The 7,500-nt window shown below is 55.6% G+C and overlaps 3 non-coding genes across 3 annotated transcripts in view; all 3 read right to left on the bottom strand.

The window, feature by feature from the left end:
• Positions 1-1,316, bottom strand: part of LOC124565867 — a 3,934-nt gene extending 2,618 nt beyond the window's left edge. The window contains exon 1 of the ribosomal RNA XR_006970648.1: positions 1-1,316. This exon is cut by the window's left edge and continues 2,618 nt beyond it. This is a non-coding gene — a ribosomal RNA (large subunit ribosomal RNA).
• Positions 1,317-1,503: 187 nt separating this feature from the next.
• LOC124565870 lies at positions 1,504-1,658 on the bottom strand. The gene has a single exon (XR_006970650.1). It is a non-coding gene; the product is annotated as a 5.8S ribosomal RNA (ribosomal RNA).
• A 353-nt stretch (positions 1,659-2,011) lies between these two features.
• LOC124565864 lies at positions 2,012-3,925 on the bottom strand. Its single transcript, XR_006970646.1, has one exon. It is a non-coding gene; the product is annotated as a small subunit ribosomal RNA (ribosomal RNA).
• Between the last annotated feature and the right edge of the window lie 3,575 nt (positions 3,926-7,500).

The raw sequence follows: 7,500 nt of genomic DNA, 5'->3' as shown, positions 1-7,500 counted from the left end.
ACTCGTACGAGCACCAGCTATCCTGAGGGAAACTTCGGAGGGAACCAGCTACTAGATGGTTCGATTAGTCTTTCGCCCCTATACCCAGCTCCGACGATCGATTTGCACGTCAGAATCGCTACGGACCTCCATCAGGGTTTCCCCTGACTTCGTCCTGGCCAGGCATAGTTCACCATCTTTCGGGTCCCAACGTGTACGCTCTAGGTGCGCCTCACCTCGCAATGAGGACGAGACGCCCCGGGAGTGCGGAGGCCGCCGCCCCGTGAAGGGCGGGGAAGCCCCATCCTCCCTCGGCCCGCGCAAGGCGAGACCTTCACTTTCATTACGCCTTTAGGTTTCGTACAGCCCAATGACTCGCGCACATGTTAGACTCCTTGGTCCGTGTTTCAAGACGGGTCGTGAAATTGTCCAAAGCTGAAGCGCCGCTGACGGGAGCGATTATTCCGCCGAGAGCATCCCGAGCCAACAGCGGCGCGGGTCCGGGCCGGGCCAGGTAGGTCCGTCATCCGGGAAGAACCGCGCGCGCTTGCCGGGAGCCCGAGCGCCCAAAGGGCGAATCGACTCCTCCAGATATACCGCCGGGCAGCCAGCCAGGACACCGGGCTCTGCCCAACAGACGCGAACCGAGGCCCGCGGAAGGACAGGCTGCGCACCCGGGCCGTAGGCCGGCACCCAGCGGGTCGCGACGTCCTACTAGGGGAGAAGTGCGGCCCACCGCACACCGGAACGGCCCCACCCCGCGGCGAGTGGAAAGGCAACCGGACACGACCCCGCCGCGGATTGCTCCGCGCGGGGCGGCCGGCCCCATCTGCCGAGGGCGGAGGCCAGTGGCCGGATGGGCGTGAATCTCACCCGTTCGACCTTTCGGACTTCTCACGTTTTACCCCAGAACGGTTTCACGTACTTTTGAACTCTCTCTTCAAAGTTCTTTTCAACTTTCCCTCACGGTACTTGTTCGCTATCGGTCTCGTGGTCATATTTAGTCTCAGATGGAGTTTACCACCCACTTGGAGCTGCACTCTCAAGCAACCCGACTCGAAGGAGAGGTCCCGCCGACGCTCGCACCGGCCGCTACGGGCCTGGCACCCTCTACGGGCCGTGCCTCATTCAAGTTGGGACTTGGGCTCGGCGCGAGGCGTCGGGGTAGTGGACCCTCCCAAACACCACATGCCACGACAGGCGGCAGCCTGCGGGGTTCGGTGCTGGACTCTTCCCTGTTCGCGTCGCCGCTACTCTGGGGAATCCTTGTTAGTTTCTTTTCCTCCGCTTAGTAATATGCTTAAATTCAGCGGGTAGTCTCGCCTGCTCTGAGGTCGTTGTACGAGGTGTCGCACGCCACACCGCCAGCCGGCTGTGCACGCTACCGAGTAAGTACCGGTATGCGAACCGCCAGGCGACGGGCGCGCATCGCACGTTTAAGGAGGCGCGGCCGGCCCCACAGGCGGCCGCGACGCTCCCAGGTCTGCGAAGCGGGCAAACGCCGCGCGCTTCAGTATACGTAGCCGACCCTCAGCCAGACGTGGCCCGGGAACGGAATCCATGGACCGCAATGTGCGTTCGAAACGTCGATGTTCATGTGTCCTGCAGTTCACATGTCGACGCGCAATTTGCTGCGTTCTTCATCGACCCACGAGCCGAGTGATCCACCGTCCTGGGTGATCTTTTCTTAGTTTACACTGTCTCTTTCAAGACAGTTGCATAGGCGGGACGTAGGCGTGTGGCGGCCCCTGTTCAAGCGTTCTGTGTCCAAACGGCCTCACGGCCGATGGGCGTCGTACGGCTCCACACCGGAGCGGACAGGCAGTCGGGCGAAAGTCATTCAAAACCGGCGCCAGGCGCCAGGTGCCGCAGGCCAGCCGCTCCAGCGCTTCAGCGCTCGTACCACACAACATTGGCGTTAGTTTTGAGAAGCACGCGTGGTTCCGCACGCGGCGCACGGCTACTGCGAGCCGTACAGGTAGCGTGTTGCGCGACCACGACACGCACATCGAAAGACATGCAGTCTAGTCGGTAATGATCCTTCCGCAGGTTCACCTACGGAAACCTTGTTACGACTTTTACTTCCTCTAAATGATCAAGTTTGGTCATCTTTCCGGTAGCATCGGCAACGACAGAGTCAATGCCGCGTTACCAGTCCGAAGACCTCACTAAATCATTCAATCGGTAGTAGCGACGGGCGGTGTGTACAAAGGGCAGGGACGTAATCAACGCGAGCTTATGACTCGCGCTTACTGGGAATTCCTCGTTCATGGGGAACAATTGCAAGCCCCAATCCCTAGCACGAAGGAGGTTCAGCGGGTTACCCCCGACCTTTCGGCCTAGGAAGACACGCTGATTCCTCAGTGTAGCGCGCGTGCGGCCCAGAACATCTAAGGGCATCACAGACCTGTTATTGCTCAATCTCGTGCGGCTAGAAGCCGCCTGTCCCTCTAAGAAGAAAAGTAATCGCTGACAGCACGAAGGATGTCACGCGACTAGTTAGCAGGCTAGAGTCTCGTTCGTTATCGGAATTAACCAGACAAATCGCTCCACCAACTAAGAACGGCCATGCACCACCACCCACCGAATCAAGAAAGAGCTATCAATCTGTCAATCCTTCCGGTGTCCGGGCCTGGTGAGGTTTCCCGTGTTGAGTCAAATTAAGCCGCAGGCTCCACTCCTGGTGGTGCCCTTCCGTCAATTCCTTTAAGTTTCAGCTTTGCAACCATACTTCCCCCGGAACCCAAAAGCTTTGGTTTCCCGGAGGCTGCCCGCCGAGTCATCGGAGGAACTGCGGCGGATCGCTGGCTGGCATCGTTTATGGTTAGAACTAGGCGGTATCTGATCGCCTTCGAACCTCTAACTTTCGTTCTTGATTAATGAAAACATACTTGGCAAATGCTTTCGCTTCTGTTCGTCTTGCGACGATCCAAGAATTTCACCTCTAACGTCGCAATACGAATGCCCCCGCCTGTCCCTATTAATCATTACCTCGGGTTCCGAAAACCAACAAAATAGAACCGAGGTCCTATTCCATTATTCCATGCACACAGTATTCAGGCGGGCTTGCCTGCTTTAAGCACTCTAATTTGTTCAAAGTAAAACGTGCCGGCCCACCGAGACACTCACTCAAGAGCACCCTGGTAGGATTGCAACGGGGTCCGCCTCGGGACGCACGAGCACGCACGAGGCGCGTCGCACGCCTTCAGCTCGCCCCACCGGCAGGACGTCCCACGATACATGCCAGTTAAACACCGACGGGCGGTGAACCAACAGCGTGGGACACAAATCCCAACTACGAGCTTTTTAACCGCAACAACTTTAATATACGCTATTGGAGCTGGAATTAACCGCGGCTGCTGGCACCAGACTTGCCCTCCAATAGATACTCGTTAAAGGATTTAAAGTGTACTCATTCCGATTACGGGGCCTCGGATGAGTCCCGTATCGTTATTTTTCGTCACTACCTCCCCGTGCCGGGAGTGGGTAATTTGCGCGCCTGCTGCCTTCCTTGGATGTGGTAGCCGTTTCTCAGGCTCCCTCTCCGGAATCGAACCCTGATTCCCCGTTACCCGTTACAACCATGGTAGGCGCAGAACCTACCATCGACAGTTGATAAGGCAGACATTTGAAAGATGCGTCGCCGGTACGAGGACCGTGCGATCAGCCCAAAGTTATTCAGAGTCACCAAGGCAAACGGACCGGACGAGCCGACCGATTGGTTTTGATCTAATAAAAGCGTCCCTTCCATCTCTGGTCGGGACTCTGTTTGCATGTATTAGCTCTAGAATTACCACAGTTATCCAAGTAACGTGGGTACGATCTAAGGAAACCATAACTGATTTAATGAGCCATTCGCGGTTTCACCTTAATGCGGCTTGTACTGAGACATGCATGGCTTAATCTTTGAGACAAGCATATGACTACTGGCAGGATCAACCAGGGAGCTGCGTCAACTAGAGCTGAGCAGCCGGCCGCCCGGGAGTGTGTCCCGGGGGCCCGCGCGAACACGCAAGCGTCCGCTCAATTATTCTGCAAACAGGAGGAGCTGAGCTCCCCTGCACAATACACCTCGAAACCCTCTCAGGTCCCGGCGGCGCGCAGCGCCGTCCTAAGTACTTGGTCGGGTTCGAGAGAGGCGCAATCGCCCGGAGTTTGGCGAGTAGACGCTTTAGGTGCGACCACCCGTGCTCCCAACTGAGCTTGGCCGCTGCCGACAGAGGCCCGGGAGCGTGCTGTCGTGGCATTGCCGGCGGGAGACAACACGCGCCACCTACGGTGGCCGGCAGCTCCAACGCCAGCGCCACAGAAGGACAAAAGCCCCACTTGGGTGCCGAAGCGAACTCTCCCAGCACAGCGCACGCGCCAACACGTCCGCACAGCTGCGATACAATCCACCTGCGAGAACCGCAGAGGCGACCGAGCAGCAGACGGCGTCGCGGCGCCGAGCGCCGGGCGGCGGCGCATCCTCAGCGCACACAGTCCTCAATCGGACCAGCACACTGCAGATGTCCACCGCGCTTCGCACCGGGCCCGCGAGGACCTACTTTGGCCGCACGGCGCCGCGTGCAGGGTGCGCCGGCGCGCAGCTGCGCCGCCTGCCGCCTCCGTCGGCCGGCGCGCCTGCCACTTGGCCGCCCCCACCAGCCGGCTGTAGCGCGTGCGCCCACGCACCGCGCGGCCAGCACGCCGGAAGGCCCCCCCTCACCGGCCGGGGACGGTCCCACCCAGCCACCGCCGCGTATCGCTTCACACCCACATGCCATTCACGTTCGTGGGCATGGTGGGTATCGCTGAAACAACCGGTTGGTAGCTCAACCGATCGTCGCCATCACTGATTCACCTCTAGCGAGAACAACCGCACCACAACGGTTTACCAGTTCTTCATTTGCGTAACGTCACCAGCAAACGTAGACGTCCATCGCCATTTGCAAATTCAACGATTGTTGCATGCCTGTGTCAGGTGTCACGACACACTATGTCTGCCCACATACACGCAACAACATGTGCACGCTTCGCGAACACGTGGAAGGTGGCCCCCGTACGTATGCGATGTCCATTGCGCGAACGGACTGTCAACCGGCCTCTGTCGCATGTCGCAGATGTGGAACGCAGTGCACCATGCTATCACGGTGTGTGAGAAGAGACGACTACGTCTGACAACACGCGCCACTACATCAACAGACGGCTCATGCTGATCGCCATCCACGGCATACCATACTGCAATCCAGCTCTTATAGGGAGACGACACGTAGCTGAGTGCACAATATTTGGACCGTATGGTTCGCCGTTGTTGGCGCAGTCGTGGTACGGTCACACATGTACCACGATGTATCATTCAGTACATGAGGACCAATGTGCGGTACAGTGTGTGATTTGGACGTACAACATCAGCGGACAGTTGCCACAAGCCGTACCACAACGTAGGCTGTGCTTCGCCATGCGAATGCCAATGAACAACTGCGAAGGGCATTGAGCATGTACGTCCTGTCCGCCATCCGCATTACAGTGTATAGCTGCAAGGTGTTTAACATGAAGCGATACTCTGGGGACCCGGGCAGTGCGAGTAGCAAACTATATTGCGGGGGTTGCAGTTAGGCAACACTACACTAATTTAACGCGTCGTATGACAATTACAGAGCAGGTTAAGGCCCAACGTGTGTTGGGTTAAGGCCCAACGTGTGTTGGGTTAAGGCCCAACGTGTGTTGGGTTAAGGCCCAACGTGTGTTGGGGTTAAGGCCCAACGTGTGTTGGGTTAAGGCCCAACGTGTGTTGGGTTAAGGCCCAACGTGTGTTGGGTTAAGGCCCAACGTGTGTTGGGTTAAGGCCCAACGTGTGTTGGGTTAAGGCCCAACGTGTGTTGGGTTAAGGCCCAACGTGTGTTGGGTTAAGGCCCAACGTGTGTTGGGTTAAGGCCCAACGTGTGTTGGGTTAAGGCCCAACGTGTGTTGGGTTAAGGCCCAACGTGTGTTGGGTTAAGGCCAACGTGTGTTGGGGTTAAGGCCCAACGTGTGTTGGGTTAAGGCCCAACGTGTGTTGGGTTAAGGCCCAACGTGTGTTGGGTTAAGCCCAACGTGTGTTGGGTTAAGGCCCAACGTGTGTTGGGTTAAGGCCCAACGTGTGTTGGGTTAAGGCCCAACGTGTGTTGGGTTAAGGCCCAACGTGTGTTGGGTTAAGGCCCAACGTGTGTTGGGTTAAGGCGCAACATAGGTTAGGTTAAGGCGCAACATAGGTTAGGTTAAGGCGCAACATAGGTTAGGTTAAGGCGCAACATAGGTTAGGTTAAGGCGCAACATAGGTTAGGTTAAGGCGCAACATAGGTTAGGTTACGGCGCAACATAGGTTAGGTTAAGGCGCAACATAGGTTAGGTTAAGGCGCAACATAGGTTAGGTTACGGCGCAACATAGGTTAGGTTAAGGCGCAACATAGGTTAGGTTAAGGCGCAACATAGGTTAGGTTAAGGCGCAACATAGGTTAGGTTAAGGCGCAACATAGGTTAGGTTAAGGCGCAACATAGGTTAGGTTAAGGCGCAACATAGGTTAGGTTAAGGCGCAACATAGGTTAGGTTAAGGCGCAACATAGGTTAGGTTACGGCGCAACATAGGTTAGGTTAAGGCGCAACATAGGTTAGGTTAAGGCGCAACATAGGTTAGGTTAAGGCGCAACATAGGTTAGGTTATGGCGCAACATAGGTTAGGTTACGGCGCAACATAGGTTAGGTTACGGCGCAACATAGGTTAGGTTAAGGCGCAACATAGGTTAGGTTAAGGCGCAACATAGGTTAGGTTAAGGCGCAACATAGGTTAGGTTAAGGCGCAACATAGGTTAGGTTAAGGCGCAACATAGGTTAGGTTAAGGCGCAACATAGGTTAGGTTTAAGGCGCAACATAGGTTAGGTTAAGGCGCAACATGGGTTAGGTTAAGGCGCAACATGGGTTAGGTTAAGGCGCAACATGGGTAGGTTAAGGCGCAACATGGGTTAGGTTAAGGCGGCAACATGGGTTAGGTTAAGGCGCAGAACATGGGTTAGGTTAAGGCGCAACATGGGTTAGGTTAAGGCGCAACATGGGTTAGGTTAAGGCGCAACATGGGTTTAGGTTAAGGCGCAACATGGGTTAGGTTAAGGCGCAACATGGTTAGGTTAAGGCGCAACATGGGTTAGGTTAAGGCGCAACATGGGTTAGGTTAAGGTACAATATGGGTTAGGTTAAGGTACAATATGGGTTAGGTTAAGGTACAATATGGGTTTAGGTTAAGGTACAATATGGGTTAGGTTAAGGTACAATATGGGTTAGGTTAAGGTACAATATGGGTTAGGTAAGGTACAATATGGGTTAGGTTAAGGTACAATATGGGTTAGGTTAAGGTACAATACGGGTTAGGTTAAGGTACAATACGGGTTAGGTTAAGGTACAATACGGGTTAGGTTAAGGTACAATACGGGTTAGGTTAAGGTACAATACGGGTTAGGTTAAGGTACAATACGGGTTAGGTTAAGGCACTTGGGGGGGGGGGGGG

The sequence above is a fragment of the Schistocerca americana genome, unplaced genomic scaffold (assembly GCF_021461395.2).
Source record: "Schistocerca americana isolate TAMUIC-IGC-003095 unplaced genomic scaffold, iqSchAmer2.1 HiC_scaffold_1342, whole genome shotgun sequence".
Classification (NCBI taxonomy): Eukaryota; Metazoa; Arthropoda; class Insecta; order Orthoptera; family Acrididae; genus Schistocerca; species Schistocerca americana.
This window is presented reverse-complemented; position numbering and strand designations above follow the sequence as displayed.